At 39.8% G+C, this 23,144-nt stretch overlaps 1 long non-coding RNA gene across 1 annotated transcript; it reads right to left on the bottom strand.

Annotated features, from left to right (window-relative positions):
- Positions 1-7,399: 7,399 nt before the first annotated feature.
- On the bottom strand, positions 7,400-9,656 carry LOC122239277. The gene is made up of 2 exons (XR_006218225.1): positions 9,081-9,656; positions 7,400-8,033 (listed from the first exon to the last, which is right to left on the bottom strand). It is a non-coding gene; the product is annotated as an uncharacterized LOC122239277 (long non-coding RNA).
- Positions 9,657-23,144: the final 13,488 nt, after the last annotated feature.

The following is a 23,144-nucleotide window of genomic DNA, read 5'->3' on the forward strand; positions in this document are numbered from 1 at the left end:
TTGTTTTCTTCTTTGAAATCCCTAGGAGTTTATAGCCAGATAATTATGAAATTTAAATAAGCACGCATTTGGAAAATAGGGAAAAAATACCAAGACTCAGACCTCAGGCCAGGTTGCAGGCTACCACAGATCAAAAACAGTCTTCTCTGCACTTCACACAGTGGGGCTGTGTCTGATTGGGGGCAAGTGGCTTGCCCTGCTCCGCTTCTTGGTTGAGCAGCCACCCTTGACCTTTTCTGGCATAGAAGTGCCTTTTGGCCTCAAATTCATGAGTCTTTGGAATGTTAGCAATTTAGAGAGGGTTTATCTCTTCAACTCACTACCTGAATGTGTAACAAAATCCTAATGGCATGATTTAAAAACATACAGCCAAGGCAAAAATACATCAAAGGACGAATAAATCATAAAGTCTGCAGTAAATTCGGGAAGAGATGGTTTTATAGCAGAGTAACCAAGGCCCAGCCACTCTTAACAGTTCTTTTCATGTAGTGCCACACAGTTTAGGACCGGCATGATATTGATATCTCCAAGGCCACATTAGGCCATTTGGTCAGGCAATGTCTTTTGGGTGTTTGCTTTATGAAAGGCATAGGATTAAGAGCTGAGTTGGGAGAGACAGAAAGGAATCTGAAGGCCTGGTTTTTGTACTCACAGAGTTTGCAATCTTACTGGGAGATAGAGCTACAGGTCAAACAACTTAAAGGTAGTTTTCTGAAATCTTAAATTACAAAGTACCAGTGGGGGGCCATGGAGGGGGAGGGCCTGAGACAGTGAAAATCCATCCATCTTGTCTGGGACATTTCTCAAACATTTTCTGTACTAAGATACATCCAGCTAAGTCCTGGATCTAGCCACAAAAATGTGAATGTCACATGAGGGTGTCTGATCTGCTGAGCTGCTCGAATTCCGACGGTGGTTTGTTAGATGTTCTATCAACATCACCTGGGGACTTTCACCAGTGAGACTGTTAACCAAGAGCTCAGTGTTACCAAATTCTTTTCTCTTTAAAGTCTTGTGAGATGAGATTATCTTCCTTGCCTCATTGTGATTGGATGGATTATACACCAATAAGTTGCTGTCACCCTTTTACCAAGAATGCGTGGGAGTTTAGTGTTCTTGTTGGGTATAAGGGTAATCACATATCTGAACATATGTGCGTGGGAGCGAGAGTATATGTGTACGGTAAAGGGTACGGATTTGAACACTTATGTATATTTCCTGTATGTGACAGGATAAATGACCCCAATAAAATGTGAATACTTAAATTTTCAACACTACCCTCATGTGGCTTTTTACTTCTTCCTGTGTTCTTAGTTGGCAATTCAAGGTAACTGGACCCCACACGGGCATTGGCTCTTCAATTCTGGCCTCATGAGCCAACCAGCCAGGCTCCCAGGAGGTTCTATTTATTTAACTAAGTGAATAACATGCTTTGCCTCTTATTTTTTAAAGTACCCTTTCATTAAAACAGCTAATCACATGCATTTTCTAAAACTTTATTGCCGACTCTTAAAGATGGCTGAATTTTAGAGCAGTAATTAAGAAAACAATTAAGAACCTATGGGGTATTATGCTAAGTGAAATAATTCAGAGAGAAACAAATGCCGTGCGATTTCACTTATATATGGAATCTAAGAAACAAAACAAACAAACAAACAAGCAAAACAAAACTTAGAGAGAGCAGATTGGTGGTTGCCAGAGGGGAGGGAGGTGGGGGTGGGAGATACGGGTGAAGGGCATCAAGATGTACAAACTTCCAGTTACAAAATAAGTCAAGGAGATGTTGAGCATGGTAACTATAGTCAATAATATTGCATCGCATATTTGAAAGCTGCTAAGAAAGTAGAGCTTGAAAGTTCTCATCGCAAGAAAAAAATTATAACTGTGTAGTGATGGATGGTAACTAGACTTACTGTGTGGTGATCCTTTCCCAATATATACAAATAAGTCACGTTGTACACCTGAAATTAACATGAACAAAAAAGACCAGTGTGACAGATCAGAGTCCATTTTGAGAAACAGAAAGAAAAAAAAAAAAAAAAAAGAACCTATTGGTCACGTGGTAGACCCATTTAACAAACCTTGGCGTATTGTAAGGGGATACTCTGTGAAGCTGGAGAGCCAAATCTAGGTCAAGCAGAAGGATGTATGTATCCTGCAGTGAGTATATGAAGTTTGCTATCCAGAGGAGATAGAATAAGCCCAAATGAGAAGAAATTAAAGTTTGGACTAGTTCTTGGCTTGCAGACTGGTTGAAGAATAGGGAGGAAAATGAAGATTGGACACATAGGACTATCGTGTGTTTGTTTTGTTTTTTTAAGATAATTTATTGTCAAGTTAGCTAACATACAGAGTATACAGTGTGCTCTTGGCTTCTGGAGATTCCCATGATTCATCACTTACATGCAACACCCAGTGTTCATTCCAACAAGTGCTCTCCTCAATGCCCGTCACCCATTTTCCCCTCCCTCCCACCCCCCATCAACCCTCAGTTTGTTTTCTGCATTTAAGAGTCTCTTATGGTTTGTCTCTCTCTCTGTTTGAAATGATTTTTTTCTCCTTCCCTTCCCCCATGGTCTTCTGTTAAGTTTCTTAAATTACACATATGAGTGAAAACATACAATATCTGTCTTTCTCTGACTTATTTCACTTGGCATAATACCCTCCTGTTCCATCCATGTTGTTGCAAATGGCAAGATTTCATTCTTTCTCATTGCTGAGTAGTATTCCATCATATATATACCATGTCTTCTTGATCCATTCATCAGTCGATGGACATTTGGGTTCTTTCCATAATTTGGCTATTGTTGATAGTGCGGCTATAAACATTGGGGTACATGTGACCCTATGAATCAGCACTCCTGTATCCTTTGGATAAATTCCTAGTAGTGCTATTTCCGGGTCATAGGGTAATTCTATTTTCAATTTTTTGAGGAAACTCCAAACTGTTTTCCAGAGTGGCTACACCAGTTTGCATTCCTACCAACTGTGCAAGAGGATAGAACTATAATATTTTAATTAATAATATTTAATATTTTAATTAAAAAATTTCTAAACATTTATTCATTTTTGAGAGACAGAGGCAGAGCATGAGTAGGGGAGGGCAGAGAAAGAAGGAGACACAGCATCCAAAGAAGGCTTCAGGCTCTGAGCTGTCAGCACAGACCCCTATGCAGGCCTCGAACTCACGAACCATGATATCATGACCTGAGCCAAAGTCAAATGCTTAACCGACTGAGTCACCCAGGATCCCCAGGACTATAATATTTTTAAACATGAAGTTGCTAAGTTTCTGTATCCCTCCCTCAGAAAAAATAGTCCTTAGGATCAAGTTGGGGGAAAGAATGACAGACCGATCTAATTCAGGATTGGAGGTCCTTTGTATGGGGTGGGCAGAAGCTCTCTGCATCCAGGTGCTATATAATATTACCATGACTTTGTAAAGACGATTATACCTCCTGTCGCTGGAGTGGCTCTTACACTGCTTACTTCTGGCTCAGTGAGGACCCACAGTATGAAAGGCCTGAAGAGTTTGTGTGATTGAAATGGCATTTAGAAAAGCCCAGAGACTAGAATAAGGGAGAGGAAAGCCCCAGTTCCATCCTCTTCTTGATAGATCACTTCTGGAATGATCTTTCTAAATGGGGCGCCTGGGTGGCTCAGTCGGCTGAGCGTCCGACTTCGGCTCAGGTCACGATCTCGCGGTTCGTGAGTTCAAGCCCCGAGTCAGGCTCTGGGCTGATGGCTCAGAGCCTGGAGCCTGCTTCCGATTCTGTGTCTCCCTCTCTCTCTGCCCCTCCCCCATTCATGCTCTGTCTCTCTCTGTCTCAAAAATAAATAAACATTAAAAAAAATTTTTTTAAATGCAAGTTGGGGTTACAACTTTCAGACATAATGCCCAAACAATTAATGGGTACTTCGTCCATGTTCTAGCGTTCTCAAAGTGGCTACATAAGTTATCTCACAGAGCCTCCATACAAATCTATAGTTAACAGTCATCCCCATATTGCAGATGAGAAAACTGAGACCCAGAGAGGGTAATAGGCTAGCCAGGAGGTAGAGGTTCCAGAACTTAAATACAAGCTCTCTGGTTCCAGGACTGACATTTTTCTACTGTATCAGGAACTGAACTGCAACAAGCCCAGAGGCAGGAGGCCAGGACTGAGGATTCTGGAAGCCACATTCCAGAAGGAGCTTTTGAAGAAACTGGGGATGCTCAGCCTGAAATAGAGATGCTTTTAGAGGGCCCTGTCATATTTGAAACCTGTCATGTGGAAGACAGAGGAGGCTTCCTTATAGCTCTGGAAGGCAGAACTAGGTCTAATCGATTGAAATTATGTATGAAGCTGGAGAATGAATACAAAACTGTGTCTGAAAGAGTGACAAGGGTTGAGCCACAGAACTGTGTCCAGATAGGTCAACGAAGCAACGATCCCAGAGCAACAGAGAGCCATCCCAGTCTCCTGGGCAGGTGGCACAGAGGGTCGTAAGCACAGGTGTCTGCAGCTGGACTTTCACCTGCTTTTGTGGGCCGGCTGTCAGTCTAAAGCACCCGTTCTGCTTGGCTTTGATTCCCCTCAGTGGTTTCTCCCCCGATTTGGGGGCTTGTCCTGACCCATCAGTTTGGAAAGTTCAGTTCCGAGCTGACTGCAGACCCCTCCCACTCCCTGACTGGATTGGCCAAAGCCCCTGCCAGGATGGGCCACTGGTCTTAACAGGCTTCCACCTTTCAGCTATTTTGGTTTTCTCCTGTGCTATGTCTGTAGATGCCCTGTAGCTTCCCTCTGCTTTCTCTCAGGTGCCGAGAGCACCCAGGGCTTGCTGTTGGTGGTGGTTTATCCCCAGCCTGTTTGCATGTGGGGTTCGTGGGAATACCTCACCACCCCCTTTGCTGGCCAGTGTTGTCCACGGCCAGGTTTCTTGGTTTTGTTGGTCAGTAGCTCTGTCTGTCGGGACTCAAGAAGGTCCAAAGCCTGTGCTGCCACATCACAGTCACCCTGCTGGGACTCTCTGGGCTGCAACAGTCACCTCAGGCTCCTCCTGCTTGGGCTCTCGAGCTAGGGATCTGCTAATTTAATTACAACCAGCTGTCTTAGAAACCGTCATCAGCACATAATTAAACAACACTTCTCAGAAGGGGCTTGGAGTTACAAAGTAAGTTAAGCTCTGCTAGAACATGACTTAAAAAGAAACTCCAGAAGATTTAAAAACAAATGCAGGGGATTTTTTTTTCTTTTTTCACAGTGAGTTATGGTCCTGGGCTGGGTAAGAGATGTCGTTTATCCACATTTTGCATTCTTCGCCCCAGTAGAGAACAATTCTCACAGTTGGATGTCCGACTCAGTAATCTGTCGGTTTTGCCTGACTAAAGTCACATCATTGATTGATGCCAAATCTCGCTCAATTAAAGGTTCATTTTTCTTTTGGCCGTTGGCAAATGCAACATTGATTATGGGTTATTAGCATCCACCCCCTCAGATTTGGAATGTGCTAGGAGTGTTGGCTTGCATACCAACTACAGGAGCAGCAACACGGCTCCACACGCCTTTCTGTCCTGGGCGCAAGGACACCAGCCAGTGGGTCTGACCGCGGGGAGGACGAGGGGGCATGCTCAGTCTCCCAGGGAGATTAGAGAAAAGGGAGCTTTTCCCAATATCCATCTCCCTGCCAGCCCTGCCCCCCCTCACCCCTGCCTTTCCAGGTTAAGAAAAATGGGGGTATTTTGTGATAACATTTGGGTTCCTTAACTTGTCTATTTATTCATTCATTTGTTTTATTCATTCAACAAGTATTCTTAAAGACTGGCTTAAAGATGGGCAAATGAATACCTTGTTGAGGCTATAGAAGGGTGAGACCCAGTGAGCCGTGTGTGAAAGCAGTCTCTGCTTTGTTGCAGAAGTTCCTAAGCAGGATATGGAAACTCTGAGCCATGCCTTCCCGTCAGGCCCTTCCTCTGAGGTTTTCTGAGGAGACATCAGGCCTGGTCTGCCAAAGGACTTTACATTTTTTCACTCACGTTCCTCCTCTTTGAGATGCCCCCCACACCCCAACATACTCTGGCCTTGAGGTGTGCCTTGTCTGATTACCACGGCTTTCCAAGGATGAAAAGGAGGTGCACCTGCCCACAGGCAGAGGCCCCCATGAGGCGTGTGCTGACAGGATGGGGTCTGTGTCCCAGGGCTGCTCCTGTGGAGGTTCCTCTCCCCCCACTCCAGATCGGGCCCACGGGTCTCCGCCACCACCCAGGGCATTTGATGGTAGGTCTGCTGGAGCAAATGACCACAAACTCAGTGGCTGAAAATACCACAGATTTATCATTCACAGGTCTGGAGGTCAGAAGTTCTCTGGTCTAAGATCAAGATGCTGCAGGGCTCTCCGTTCCTTCTGGTGGCTGTATTTTCCGTCTTCTAGAGGCTTCCTGTGTTCCTTGGCTCCTGACCACCTTCCTTCATCCTCAAAGCTAGCAGGGTAGTATCTTCCACCCTCTGCTTTTGTCTTCACATCCTTCTCTGTCTCTGAACCTCCTGCCTCTCTCTTATACGAGGACCCTTGTGACTGGATTCACCTGGGTGATCCAGAATGATTTCCTCTTCCCCAGGTTCTTAAATTAATCACATCTGCAAAGCCCCTGTGGTTATGTAAGGTGACTTTCACAGGTCCTAGGGATGAGGACGAGGACATTTTTCGGGGGAGCCATTGTTCTATCTGCCATACTCAGCTCCTTTGTTTTAATCCTTTTTATTTACTTTTATTTTTTGCAATTTTTTGTTGTGGTAAAACACACATATATGCCCCTTTGGAAGCATGTGGGTCTGTGGTATTAAATACATTCATAATGTTGTGCAACTATCACCACCCTCCATGTCCAGAGCTCTTTTCATCTTGTAGAACTGAAAGCCTGTGTCCAGCTCCTTTTATCCTGACCAAGGCAGATAACTCCTCTGCCCGGCATTCGTCAAGATGATAATAATGAGAGCTAACGCTTAATGAATGCTTGCCACGCGAATCGCAGGCCACATAAGAGCTTTAGACACATTTTCTCATTTAATTCCTCCCCAACATCTTAGATAGCTGTGAAAACTGAAGCATGAGAGGTTAAACAGCATGCTCAGTATAACCAGACCAGGGGCAGCTGAGAGAGTAGAAGCCTCTAGATGCTGCTTCCCCGGGAGAGAAGGGCTACGGGGACACCAGGGCCCAGACGGATGAAGAGAGTTGTTCCCAAGCGGCCCGCGGTGGCCGGGGAACTTAAAGGATCTCATGTGAAAGGCAGAAGAAGATAAACTTCTCAGCCGGCTTTGTGGCCGGTGTCAGTTAAACACCATTGCTCTAGGAGGCAGTTAATCAGACACTTCTGTCTGAAAAATAATGCTGCTGAAGTAAGCAGGACTTCTACAAGTTACAGGAGAACTGTCAAGCTTGTTAGTGGAAATTCCCCCCAGCCCTCCCCCATGAGGCTGCTTTGCTGACGCTGCTGCAAAAAAATGTCTCTGTGTGCTTTTTCCGGCCGTGGTTTCTCGACGGGCCTCTCGTCTCACTGCTTGCTATTAGCAGTGATGGTCCTGTGGGTCTTCAGGAGTCCAATTTTCTTTCTGCAGGAGAACGAGCAAATCTTCACAAGAACTCGCAACCCTGTAATCCCGCTGACTGCTGTGTGAAAGATCGGCCAAGAGCTCAGAGTTTAGGGGAATGAAAAGGGCTCGCAGCCCCCCGCCCTGAAGAACATGAGCCTGTGGAGGACCGAGGAAATGAAAATAAAATGCCCGGTTTGAATAGGGAGCCAACGAGACAAATCTTGTCCGTGGTTCGGTGTTAAATGATGCCCTTAATCCCCACCTCTTGGGACCTGGCATCTCCGTTGAACTTTGATCAGCCTTGGCTCAGTCTTCACGTTCCCTGCACTGATGTTCGGGGCTGTTTGCAGGCACAGTAAATATTTGTCCTGTCAAATGGCATTTGGCTCCTCACATGTCTTGTTTAGGAGATAAATGTCAGGGATTTCTCTCTCTCTCCCTCTCTCTCTTTGGTGGGAACTGCAAGGAGATATACATACGTTAATAACATTCCCCCTTCCCTACCAACTGTGAAGCCCCAGATAAAGACTTAGATCTTCAGAGTTCTCATATCCTGATTGGGTTTGTGTCAAGTCAAAGTGAAGTCACCCCCGCCTCAGTAATATATGTGCCATCGAGAGCACAGCCTGTTCCAGACCAGAAGCAATTTCTGTTCTGACATGTCTCTGTTATTAAAAAGTTAAGGAAAGTAGAGAGGGGAATACAAAGATTAGATCTTTCAAAGATGAAACTACAAAGCTAATGGCACTGAGCTATCTGTTCGGAGGGGTGAGGAAATCTGCAGTGACTTCAGCCAGGAGGCTGAAGGAGGAGATATAAGGAATCCACACGAAGCCTTGACCATGGGGAGGAAAAAAAACGGGGAGGGGGGGGGGGAAGAACACTTCTGCCCTATAGATATTAGGTCAAGAATACAGGGATAAAGGATAATAATCAATTAGAAGGGAGAGGGCATTGGGGTAATGGAAGATCTTCCCCTTTATCACTGCTACAAATTAAAATAACATAATTGGAAATGATGACTTCATACTTTCATAACTGCATATTCATAAATAGCAAATGATGTGTGGGGAAACGGGCAAGGGGTCTTCTTTGTGTGCTCGTGGGCAACTGGGGCAATGATTCTGCCTGGCCTTTGGGAGCTTTCTGTAGACTGAGGAAGGGGATATGGTGAAAAGTAGCAAGGGAATGTCCTGATTTTGGAGGAGGGGGTTATGCGCTGACAGTAGTCAGACTATCCCATTGCCGGGGGAGAGAGTCACATAATGGTAATCATCACTCTTATGACACTTATGTGCCCTCCCCCTGTAACTGGTCCCCTCACTAAACCCTCCCCGCCCCGTACCCACCCTCTCAAACTCTCTTCAGATGCAGCTATCAAATCCACAAGGCCAGCCCTCCAACAACCCTCATAGTCCTACTCAGTCAGCAATGAGCTAAGTCTCCCCTATCATCTGTGCCCGTCCCCTTCAGCCTAGTTTGCCATCCTAGGATGTCAGCACTTACCCACAGCCCCTTGGATGCAGGATACAGCAGCTACAATCACAGGGACTGACAAAAGCAATGGGAGTCACAGTGACTGCTTTTGTTGAGCTTTACTTTGGGACTTTGTCCACGCTAGAGACAGGCTCATTTTTCACCAACACAAGTTTTACTTGTTTCACTCTATCTGCTCACAGATAATTTCCTCAGGAACAGATATGGGGACCCAGACTTGAATATTTGGCTTGGTGTAGTTTGGGTCCTTGAATGCCCCATGATCTCTGCTTCTCCTACTTTCCAGTTACTGCTGAGGCTGGGGAAGGATTCACGCACCGCACAAGTGGGAGTTAAGGAGCATGATTTGGAGCCTGCTTGGCTCAGAGCCTCTGGGATTTAGACCCATGAAGGTTGGACTCCTCCTGTTTCCTTTTGCAATTTCCCTTGTAACTTTCCAATTTGAATCTGTTTAAATTGTCCCTAGATTGTACAGGCTTGCTTCAAAAGACTTTTTCCATTGTGAAATAAAAAGAGTTTTTAAAACATGTAAATACTTATGCAAAGTGTATCTTCTCACCACCACTTCCTCCTCCTTAACCCAATCCCTGCAGCTCGGACTGCTGTGGCTCAGAAGATATATGAGGTCACAGAGGAGCAGGAACCTGGGACAAATGTTACCATGACTACCACTTAGTGAGCACTTACTCTGTGCCAGGAACTATGCCAAGCCCATTATATGCATCATCTCATTTTCCTCCACAACAACTCTCAGGGCTAGATTATCGTTAATATTTTTATTTTAATAGAGAGATTGTACCAATATCCTGGGTAGTGGAAAGGCAGACTCTGAGGCCAGAAACCTGGGTTCAGATATTGCCCTGGCACTTGGGCATGTGTTGTCACAGGCATGCTAGGCAACTTCAGCCTGTTCTTCACTTATCAAATGGTAATAACAATAATAATGTCCAACAAATCTCGCTGTGTAATTTACTTCTCATGTATATTCCTTATTTCTAGGAAACATATGAGTATAAGGCACATGAGAAGGTCCACCAAAATGGTAGGGATTATTTTCTGTTTACTCATTCATTTATTCAACATTTATTCAGTGACTACTCAGTTTTTTATTAATTTTACCCCATAAGCACAGTGCATAGGGCTTAAGAGCTTTTCAGGAGCCTGTGAGAATGTTTGATGCCTAGAATAAAATTAATAACTCCAAGACAGGAAGCTACTTGCTGTAGATTCATAATTAATAAATGTTAACATTGAATGTGTCACTAAACTAACATGTCAACTAGTCAACTGTTGACAGTTTAACTCTTCTGCAATGTATAAATAATTAACATAATAGTTTATGGCACAAGAGCAAAGTGAAGAATTTAACATGTTAGGGGTGCCTGGGTGGCTCAGTCGGTTGGGCTCTGACTTCAGCTCAGGTCATGATCTGGCATGATCTGGTGGTTTGTGGGTTGGAGCCCCACGTCGGGCTCTGTGCTGACAGCTCAGAGCCTGGAGCCTGCTTAGAATTCTCTGTCTCCCTCTCTCTCTGTCCCTTCCCTGCACAAGCTCTGCTTCTCTCTCTCAAAAAATAAATAAACTTAAAAAAAAAAAATTTAACATGTTAAAGGATGCCTTTTTAAAAAGATAAAACCATGACTGTCATATAAATATACAAAATGAATATATGTCAAATAGTTAGTTTATTAACTAATGAGGAAATCAGCAAGATGTTACAATTGGTTCAAAGGAGAATTCAAAGAGCAGAGACATATGTAGGTCATGTGAACTTACAAATATACGCAAAATTGGCTTTTTCCATTATGGTGGGGGTGGGAAGGGATCAACTGTTCCTCCATCAGACAGAATTATTTTGCATATTTATAGGTAACAATTATTTGCTTTGTTATCATTTTAAAAAATAACAAAATTATAAAATAGTTCTAAGACAATGAAAGGTTTAAATTCCACAGAATCAGATAAACCAAAATAATGTGCTCTCGATAATACATAGTTTGCCAATGAATACCTCCAGCATTTTTTTTTTTTTGATACTCTTTGGTACATTTCAGAGTCTGTCACAATTTTTTCTGACGGTCTCTCCCTCTTTCCTCTTGATTATAGAATCTCCAAGAAAGATTATTCTTGACCACAAAATAAGATTGATTTCAATTAGGTTTGGCTTGATTGGCTTGATTGTTTACATAAATTCAGCAAGTGTATTCGTGAACATATAGGCTTCCTTAAGTTTGTTTTGCAAATCTTGAGCCGCACAGTATCGAACAATGCTCATGTCATAGAATTAACTTCTGTCTGGGAGTTATTCTAAGGAATCTCAGATGGATTTAAAGGCCTGTACTATTTACTATCTTGAGAGAGGAAACCGATTCTAGGAAATGGTCTCCACCAAATTTCACTGCCATACCTATATGAATATGGGTGAATTCCTCTCAAGATTCTTAAGTTCCCTAAATATCACATGGTTCCTGGTCTGCTAGGAAGTGGTCTTCCTAAACCACCTGAAAGGCTGGGACACCCCCAGCCAGGAGCCAGGCCAGCTTTCCTGAGAGGGTCTTATAGACGTTAGTTCCATAAGTACAGCCAACCTTTGTTTCTTAAAACAAAGTGGTGGTCATATTTGACTGAATGAGCACCATTCTCAAATATAACACTTCTGATAAGGTCCATATTGCACGGTCAACATGTCCAATTATATCCTGCTGAAAAGGAGGGCTGCAAACCATGCAAAAAACAAAAGTGAGGAGACTCTTTCATGTTTCTGAGTTCTGGGGACCCAGTGAGAATCAGCTATCACTTAAAACCTGTTTACTTAAAAACTGTTTACAAAAGCAGCACTTACTAAATTGTTGTGTGTGATAGAAGTATAAAAGGAAGGAGAAATGGCCTTCTGCTAGATCCAGAAAATAGAACGTTAAAAAAAATTAACAGTATTCCAGATAACCATAATAAAATTTTCCTTTTCAGTTTATTTAGTCCTATAGTTAATTCTTGTTCTACCGGATCTTGGGCTAGCAATCTCATGAAGCCATTTGCTTCTCAACTGAAAAGGGTTCTGGGAATCTTGACTCAGATCATTGGTACAGTCTGAAAGTTGTCTAGAGGATGTCACTTCCTCAGACTGTACCTAAGAGTCTGTTGTTTGAAATGTCAATCGTTTGAAGCACCTGGTGAAGTCTTTTTCAATGAGATGCTGAGATTCTCCTTCTTTGTTCAAGAAATAAAGTGTGGCCCATACCTTATAGCATCACCTCAGGGAAGCAGTAGTTTAAAACAAAAACCATTTGTAGATAGCAAAGACTTAGAATGGCTGTGGTTAATTTATTACTGATAATTTTGGAAGGAAAAAGGTCTCATGATATGCATAACAAAGATAAAGTCATTAAAAATTTAAAATTTTTAAAATGTTTATTTACTGTTGAGAGAGAGAGACAGAGTGCAGGCAGGAGAGGGGCAGAGATAGAGGGAGACACAGAATCCGAAGCAGGCTCCAGGCTCTGAGCTGTCAGCACAGAGCCCAACGTGGGGCTTGAACCCACAAACCATGAGATCATGCCCTGAGCCGAAGTCAGATGCTTAACTGGCTGAGCAACTCAGGCACCCCAAATCATTAAAAAAATTTAGACAAACATCTCTAAGGATGTAGGTTACACTTCTTTCCAAAGAAGCCAGTGAAGGCTACATTTGATTTATCTAAATGTATGGATATAAGTTTTATAAAGGAAAAGAATCTTGAGATATAGCATATAATAATCCTAAAACATAATATATGCAATATACCAAGAATGCACCAAGAACATCAAATAAAGAGGGACAATAAATCTGGATCTTATTTTTATAAAAAATATAAATGGGTATTTACATTGCCATTTATATACCCATGTTCCATGGGTAAGTCTGATGCATATTTCCAACTGAGAACCAATGGCCTAGAAGCCTCTAGATTCAGATTAAAGACATAAGGTTTTAACTAAGTATTTCAAATGATAACTGATTTTATGACTGATAACACCATACTACTATGCCTTAATATATTAGGCAAAGCATCTCCAGGACACTAATAAATATAAGAAAACTTGAAGTATTTCTTAAGAATTTTGGTCAGTGTTTCCTGGGGTAAAGACATATTATAGAAAACCAGAACATTGACAAATTTCCAGGGATGTCCCACGAAACATACACTTTCTGAAGTATTTATTTAGTACTATTTTACTTGTACAAATTTAACCTGGGGCTGAAAAACAATATTTGATTATTTAATCAAAGTAACAATAAAATATTTTTTAAGATAAACATTAATGACAATGCAATTGAAAAGAGCCTTACCTCTGTCATACAAGGAAAATTTGTTCTTTTATTAAAAAATTTTTTAACTTTATTTATTTTGAGAGAAAGAGAGTGAATGGGGTAGGGGCAGAGAGAGAGGGGAAAGAGAATACCAAGCAGGCTGCACTGTCAGTGCAGAGCCCGATATGGGGCTCGAACCCATGAACCATGAGATCATGACCTGAGTCAAAACCAAGAGTCAGATGCTTAACCAACTGAGCCACACCGGCGCCCCTGTTCTTTTTTTTTTTTTTTTTTCACTTTGAGTAACCAAAAACATAATAAAGTCCACATAAAACACAGAAAATTATTCTGGTAAGGCACAGAATCTTTCCTCTCTAGGCAATTTACACAGAAACTAAAAACAAACAAAAAAAACCCCCACCTTTCGTATGGTAAACAAAGGCATTCTCAATAAACTAGATAAGGAAACCCATCAAAACAGAATGAACTTTGCTAAGGTTTTGACACATTTCATAACTTCTTTTCAGACTCAGGTATTATTAACAAAAGTAAATAGAATTCACATTCTGAGTTTTTCCTTTCATTATCTGCTTTCATATTCTGGAAGAAACTGACACTTTGCATTAGGATAGATCTCAGGGGATCAAAACAAAATTTTTTATAATACTGAGATATCATTTATGTAAACATGCAATTTGTTCATTACTACCAGCCTCAAGTTAAGTAATAGACCAGTATTTTTTAAATTCTCAGTTTTAATTGTTAATATGATATTGATAGTTATAACCCACATATGCAGAAGCCCTTAGGGGTCCTCAACAAGTCTCAAGAATAAAATGGTCTGGAGACCAACAACATTGAGGACTGATGCTTTAGGATAAAACTACTCTTTTTTTTTTTTAAGAATAAAAACATTTAGGCAGTTGGATTTCTCTGTCACTATTGCTCCTAACTGTAGTTGCAACCATTCATATTAATTATAATTTTTAACCAAAGCAACAAACTTCTCATTCATACAGAAAAGTGGGTGCAGGGTGATAACCGAGAACTTTCTGCCATGTAGCAGCATGTCAACAGACTAGGAAAGCTTATGAATGAATACACTTTTGTGTAGTCATGCTCTTTTCTTTTACGTGTTCTTAAAGTAGCAAAAATAAATGTGTATATTAACCTGACCCATAGATATAGCCCCTCTAGAGCATATAATTAATTAATTATGTGTTTAGTATGCTATCTTACTTGGGAATTATCTAGATATTCAATGACTATCCACTAATTAACTCAATTTAATACCAGTTCAAAATTTTAAGCTATCTAGGCATCTTGGAAGTGATCTTTAAGCTGCCATGCTACAAAACGTAATTATTCTTGAAATAAAATTATGAAAATCAGAATTCAATTTTGTTGAACACAAATTTACATTTTATAAGAACCATAAGAAAAGTACATCCAAGTAGAATAGAATGTATGCTTTTATTATGCTCCACACTGATAAATCAAAGAAGGCATAATTGTTCTTTTAAATCACACATATTAAACTAGTTTTATTTGCCAAAGATTTACCTTAATTATATCAACTTGGATTCTTAAAATGTCTCTGAGTTAGTTTCTGTAATTTTTTAAGTGTAGCACATTTAAAGAATTAGAAATTCATTCCCTCATTGCATTAAATTTTTAGGAATATTTGATTTGTATAAACACTTATTTTTCTCTTTAAATCAATCAGAATAGAGATTCTTTAAGATGATTGATAATGTAATTTATAAAGACTTAAGGTAGAAATATTTCACACTTACACTGCAAGAGTTAAAGGCCTGAATACAGACATGGGCATGCAGACACAAAGTGACCTTATAGATTCAATTCTATAATTTTTGCCACAGGTTGAGACATAAGGAGCATAGAAACACACAAACTCATCGGTTCAGTTATATCGAAGAGCTGTTCTCCTTGGTGGGCACAAAATTCTTTGATCTTGAAATAGATAAATCAACAAATAAGACTAATCAACCAGATTCTCTTTCATCTTTTTACATAACAGAAAATATATTTCTATAATTAATCCATTTACAGAGATCATTAAATGATCAAAACTATAAAACCAAATTCACAATCATTGCTTCTACCGTTGGAGAATTGCTTCTTAGGCACAAACAAAACACATGAAACAAAACAAAACAAAACAAAACACAAAACTGGTAGACAGGAAAATAAAAACTAGAGAGACGGAGTCAACAAAGTTCTATTGCTACTTCAGGTTCACCTCTGGGAACCAAGAATTACATATCTGGGCTTCAGCTGTCCATAGGATGCACTTCTCTGGCAGTACAATATCTCTTACTGTCAGGTGAATCCACTGGACACATTGGTGGACGATCTCTAAAGCTGGTAGAGAATAACTTTTTTTTTTTTTATTTTAGAGAGAGATCATGCAAGCAGGGGAGAGGGGAAGAAGGAGAGAGAGAGAGAGAGAGAGTATCTTAAGCAGACTCCATGCTTAGCACAGAGCCTGACTCGGGCCTTGATCCCAAAATCCTGGGATCATGAACTGAGCCAAAATCAAGAGTCAGACACTCAACTGACCGAGCCACCCAGGTGCTCCAAGATTAACTTTTTTAAAAAAGGTAAAATCATGAATCTCATAGAAACATAAAATGAACATGCAAATAGTTCTACTTAACTCATTAATTAATGAGATTACGAGTAAGATCTTATGACTGATTTGAAAGAAATTTCCAAGACCCAAGACACACACAGATGTTTACATGAGTTTACAAATAAATACAGGGGGGGAAGAAAAATTAATTGTCCCTCTACCAGATGAAGTATACTTTAATGTTTATATGACGAAGTAGACTTCATGTTATCACTGTTATCAGTTGCCTAAATTTTACAGAATTGTAAAATAACTCAAAGACAATGAAAGGTGCAAACCCCACAAATCAGATAATCTAGAAACGTGGTCTTTATGCAACATACAGATTTCCATTGAAGATATACCATAGTCTCTTTTTCTTTGGTTCATTTCAAAGTCGTTCACAAACAAAGCTCAAAAAACATGAAAACTACAAAGATTATACAAATCCTCAAAAAATTTTACAGCAAAACAGTTAAATTAAATGTGGATGGTTCGTAGGTTTTAACACATTTGATTTGATGTGTAGTGGAATGAGGTCTTTCAAAGTCAAAGTGCCTGGGATCTATGAAAATTTTCCTGGGGTTCATTGGGTGCTAGCACTGTGTTAAGCGTGGAGGGCTGATTGAGAAGAAGGGAGATTTGGGCCAACCCTTCAAGGAACATTCCATCACGGTGTACGAAAACCAAGGCACTATTCTCTCCCTTTTGGATTGTTCCCTATCTCTAGTGGTGCTATTCTCCAAGTCATTTTCTTTCTTTCTTTTTATGAACCGGTTTTATCTATTTTTATTTATTTTTTATTTTTAATGCTTATTTATTTTTGAGAGAGAGAGAGAGATCAGGGGAGGGGCAGAGAGAGAGAGAGAGAGAGAGAGAGAAAGAGAGAGAGAGAAATAGACAGAGAATCCGAAGCAGGCTCCGTGATATCAAGGCAAATACCGACTTGGGGGTGGAACCCATGAACCGTGAGAACATGACCTGAGCTGAAGTCAGACGCTCAACTGACTGGGCCACCCAGGTGCCCCAAACCTTTTTAAATTGTGAAAACACACACATATACTGAAAAATACGCACACAAAGTAAAGAATAGCTTTTTATAAAATGAATGTCTATATAACCATGACCCAGCACCCAGACCTTCCAAATGTCTTTGTCTGCTGGCACCCCTCTTTATTGTCAGTGTCCTAATTTTGTGTAAGCCCATCTAGCCTTTTCTTTAGAGGTTTTGCACTTACGTATGTGTCTGAAAATGATACAGTTTTGTTTGGGCTAGTTTGAAGTTTATTATAAGTACTTCATTCGTGTTATATTGCAAGATTCAGTCACATTTCTGGCAAACTGCAATTTGCTAACTTTCATTGCTGTATAGCAAGATTTCTCAAAGCATTTTGATCTCAGGACCCCTTTACGCTAGTAAAATTTTTGAGTACCCCAAATACCTTTTGTTTATGTGGGTTATTCCTATTAATGTTTACTACATTAGAAATTAAGGTCCAATTTTAAAAAATGTTTGTATTCTAATTAATAAATAACTCATTTTGAATAATTCATCAAAGAGCTAAACATAGAATTACCATATGGTCCAATAATTCTACTCCTAGGTATATATACAAAATAACTGAAATCAGGGATTCGAATAGATACTTGTACACCAATGCTCATTGCAGTATAATGCACAATAGTCAAAAGGTGGAACAACCCAAATGTCCATCAACAAGTGATTGAATAAATGAAATGTGCTATATACTTACAATGGAGTATTATTCAGCCAGGAAATGGAATGAGGTTCTTTTTTTTTTTTTAAGAATTTTTGAATGTTTATTTATTTTGAGAAAGAGAGAGAGAGACAGAGACAGAGACAGAGCATGAGTCGGGGAGGGGGAGAGAGAGAGGGAGACATAGAATCCAAAGCAGGTTCCAGGCTCTGAGCTGTCAACACAGAGCTCCATGCGGGGCTGAAACTCACAAACTGTGAAATCATGACCTGAGCCAAAGTCAGACACTTAACCAGCTGAGCCACCCAGGCACCCTGGAATGAAGTTCTAATACATGCTACAACATGGATGCTCCTGGGAAAACATGCCAAGTGAAAAAAGCCAGACACAAAATATTGTATAATTCCATTATATGACATATCTAGAAAAGGCAAATTCATAGAGACAGAAAGCAGGAGTGCACTGATTACCAAGGAGGGGAATGGAGAGTTATTGCTCAGTGGGTGTAAAGTTTCTGTTTGGAGTGATGTCACTAGTATCAAAAAACTGCATACTTAAAAATTGTTAAAATGGAAAATTTTGCGTTACACATATGTTAGCACCGTGACACAAACAAAAATATACTGAAACTGTTACATGTTAACATACGTAAAATATTTTCTTAAAAAAGTAATTATTTTTTAAAAGTAAAAAAATAATGAGAAGAGTAATATTGTTTTACATGTCTTTAATATCTGGTTTAAGAGAAAACGGTTAAATTCTCATATCTGCTTCTTCACTTAATCCGTTGTGATATGTTGGCTTGGATGAAGTATATGAAGAAAATCTTGCTTCACGCCAAAATGTAGTTGGAAAAAGGAGGAGTAGTTTAATACCTTTTGCAGATAAGTGTGGATATTCTTCTTTGATATTATACCAGAACTTGGTAAGTGATAGTTTCTCAAATGTTATGTGCAATGTGGAATCATATCCTTTGGTCTATCTTGCCCTTTGAGTGGATAGCTTACCTACGCATGATTTCATAACATAACACATTGATCATTTATCTTATGTTGGTTCACTGAGTCATGCAGATCTCCCAAATGTTGATATATTTCATTATGCACTATCAAAAATCACATCAGTAAATATCACCACAAATCTCATCCAAACATTCTCTAAGTTTTGGGAAACTTACAGTGGTGGGTACAAGTTTTCAAAAAATCTAATTTTTGCTTGAAATCTTGGATTTATTTATTGGCAACAAATGCTGTCTTTTTCTCCCTTAAGCTCATTTTGTTAATACTCAAGAAAATATCTGCCAAACTCCCAAGTTTGAAAAACAATTTTTGGTATGTCAGTGGGCTTTTTTTTCCCAAATAAAAACTGGTATTTCATGGAAAAAAATATGTATAGTTTAGTTCACAACTTAAGAATTTGCACACGGGTTTGTCTTCAAGGCAGATATTATACTTCACACGCAGCAAAAGAGCTTTTTGTGCATGTTTCCCATCTTGTCATACAGAATATTTTAAAAAAATAACGCTTTTGGAGGGAAATTTAGCAATACCTAACAATAACATATGCACTTTTTAAAAGTTTATTTATTTATTTAGAGAGAGACAGAGAAAGTGTGAGTGGGGAAGGGGCAGAGAGAGAGGGAGAGAGGGAGAATCCTAAGCAGGCTCTGTGTGGTCAGTGCACAGAGCCTGATTTGGGGCTTGAACTCATGAAACTGAGTTTATGACCTGAGCCAAAATCAAGTTGGACACTTAACCAACTGAGCCACCCAGATGCCCCATATGCACTTACTTTTGGTTCAGTAATCCTATTTCTAGGAACCTACCCTGAAGATATACTTCAACAATATAAAAAATGCATATGTACATGTTTGTTTATTATAGTGTTGTTTACAATTGTAAAAAAAAAAATGGAAACAACCTAAATGCCTCTACAGAGAATAGTGGTGCGATAAATTATGGCACATCTACAAAATGGAGTACTATATAGCTGTCTAAAAGAATGAAGAAGATGTATAAGAACTGATTTGGAGAGATTTCCAGGATGTACTGTTAAGAGCAAACAACAACAACAAAAACAAACAAACAAAAAAACAAAAACAAAAAAAAACAGAAAAAAAGACCCTCAAAGAGCAAAAGAGTATCTATAGTTTGCTTCTCTTTATATAAGAAAGTAAGGATATAAAGAACACACATATATCTCCTTATTTGTGCAAAATAATTCAAGAAAGATAAATGAGATTGATTCTCCTAAGGTGGTGGGTGGAAAAGTGGTGAGGAGAAGGGGGATGGGAATGTGGTAATGAATGAGGAACAAGTGAAACTTCGCTGAGTATGCCTTTTTGTACAGGCTTAGCTCTTAGAATCAGTATATCTTACACACACTTCAAAATAGAAACAAATAAATAAAAACAACCAGGATATAGGAGAAGCCAAAGTTGGAACACAAACCTAACTGTTTAAAAATGAAAAACACTGAAGAGGAAAGGGAAAGAAAAAATATCCACCTGCACAAGTCTAGAAAACAGTTATGTTGACTGAATTCTATAACGCTAAAGACAAAAGAAACTGCACACAGTTACAGTACTCTACTTGGTAAATCTGTTTCTCACGGGATTATGTTAGCAATTCTTCAACTACTTTATGTTTATACTAGGATTGAATAAGTAAGTGTAGATAATGAGAATCAGATTTCTCACTGTCGGAGAAGGAAGTTACAAATAAGGAACACAGAAATACTGGAATAAGCCTTGTTATTTGGGTTATTTTGGATTGGAATAGGAAGTATTGCTAGGAACTCATGATTTTTTAAATATAAATACAGATAGAAAGATATAGATATCAATATAAATGTGTGTGTATGCGTGGTTTCATCTTAACTCTCTATGTTGAGAGAGCCCCCAAAACAATGAGTGCATTTAATTTCCAGATTTGGTTTCTCTAATAAAAGAAAGCAGGGTTACATGGGAAAATGGTAGATTATAGGACTGGGGCATAAAAAATGCAAAATGAGCTTAGAACACTTTGTGGTACCGGGAAAAAAAATGTGCTTGGCAAGGAATAGGGATATGTTAAGAAGATATGGGGACCCACCTGAAGGAGAAACCAGTGGCCATATTTGGAACAATTTGAGCAACAAAATAAACAATGATAGAACTGGGTTGTAACCTATAGACTGAAACAAATATCTATTAGTTCATATTCAAGAAGGAAGGAAGGAAGGAAGGAAGGGAGAAAGAATAGCTTTTTCTTACAGAAAAACCCTATACTCTTCAAGGAGTCAGGCATTCTTGAATAATTAGGTATGGCAGGCAGAAAAATGGTCCCCAAAGATGTTCACGTACTTGTCTCCAGTTTTGCAAATATGTCACCTTACATGGCAAAAAGACTTTATAGATGTGATTAAAATAAGGACTTTGATTTGGGGAGACTATCCTGCATTGTCTGGGTGGACCCAAGATAATCATAAGGGTCCTTAGAATTAATGTTGCATCTATAAGGAACTTCTTAAAAAAATATAACAGGTTACATAACCAACAAATTAGTGAGAGGGTCCAGTGATAGGATAAAAAACAAACAAAAATCTTGATTAATCTAAAAAAGGGCAAAAAGGAACACAGAACAATGGACAACTAGAAAACAGTAAAACAGTCATTTTAAATCCAAGATATGGAGTGAACTGAAAAAAGCAAGATGCTGAACTATATGCACCTATTAAGGAATTTTTTTATAAGCTTCTCAACTCTGTGAATGTTTCTGGAAGAACATATAGCATTTCACAGAGGGTCTCAGATGAGGGCAAGGCTTCTCCTTTGCTATTTACCTCTACTTGAAATGTCTGACCATGTGAATGAACTACATTTCCAATTTTTAAAATGTTAATTAAAATAAATATTTATTGAAGGAATACACGGGATATGAAAATTCATTGAATAGACACCTTTTGGGTTTAAATTTAGATTTTCTCTTCCCTCTCCCCCCACCTAATCTTCTCTCCCCTTCTTCTTCCCTTTCTTCTTTTAACATATTGTGCCCACAAGGGGATTAAAGTGGCTTAATTAAAATATTGCAATTTAAGAAGAACACATTGACTCTACCCTTTGAGAAATTCATTTCAGGAGCTGATCCTTGGTGCTTGGCACAGGAGGCTGCCTCGCCAAGGAGTAGGCTGTCTCTGAGTGGACAGGAAACTGTTTTCTTCTTAGGATAAGCTTGAAAATAGCCTGATTCTGGGGGTGGGGTGGGGTGGGAAGGGGATTGGTTTCTAGTGACCTTTAAGACCAAACTTAAATGTTTGTATGTATTATTATTTTTTTCATTCTGTAAGCTTTTATTGGTTGCATACTGTAAACCATGGACATGTCAGTGTTTGAGGAGGCAGAAGAGACTTTTACAACCTCAGCTTTTCATCAGTAGGCAATGATGAATTGTTTGTCTGATAGACAAGTGGTATGGCAGTAAGACAGCCAGAATTCCTAGCATTAATAACTTCCGTCTCTCCTTCATGAGATCAGTGGCTACAAAACAGGGTCAGCTAATGACAGCTCATGGCCAAAGCCGACTTAGGACCAAATCCAGTTTGTGGTCAAATCAGGCCACTGTCTCTTTTTGGTTTTTTGGGGTTTTTTTGTTGTTGTTTTTGTTTAATTTTTTTTAACGTTTTATTTATTTTTGAGACAGAGAGAGACAGAGCATGAACGGGGGAGGGGCAGAGAGAGGGAGACAGAATCGGAAGCAGGCTCCAGGCTCTGAGCCATCAGCCCAGAGCCCGACGAGGGGGCTCGAACTCACGGACCGCGAGATCGTGACCTGAGCTGAAGTCAGACGCTTAACCGAGTGAGCCACCCTGGTGCCCCAACCACTGTCTCTTTTTGTAAATAAAGTTTTATTGAAACACAGACACATCCATTTGTTTATATATTGTCTATGGTTGCTTTCACACTAAAACAACAGAGTTGAATAGTTATGACTTTCAAAGCCTGAAATACTTATTCTCTGGCCCTTTACAGAAAAAGTTTGCTGACCCTCGTCAGAAACTCACACAAAGCAGAGTCCAATATGTCATCTGGAGATACATCCAACTAAACCTGTCTTAGTAGGGATTGGGAGACAGAAAGCCTCCCAAAGTCATGTAGTCTTGTGGTTGTTTGGGACTAAACCTTGGCATTCTTCAGGGTGCACTTTTCCTAGGACAGCTCATGTATTAGAAGAACATACATGGGCAGAATAACGGAGTTCAGCAATGAGTAAAGCCAGAGCAGATTCCACCCACATCTCCTTTTCTTGGCCAGTTGTGTGAGAGAAGATGGATAAATGTCTTAAGTCTGTACCCATGGGTGCAGCAGCTAAAAGTATTGGATTTGATCCGCACTTAGCTGCATGAACAAATCATGAAAACTTATTGTGTAAAAAAAAGTAGTGTTTATGTCAA

Source organism: Panthera tigris, chromosome B3 (assembly GCF_018350195.1).
Source record: "Panthera tigris isolate Pti1 chromosome B3, P.tigris_Pti1_mat1.1, whole genome shotgun sequence".
Classification (NCBI taxonomy): domain Eukaryota; kingdom Metazoa; phylum Chordata; class Mammalia; order Carnivora; family Felidae; genus Panthera; species Panthera tigris.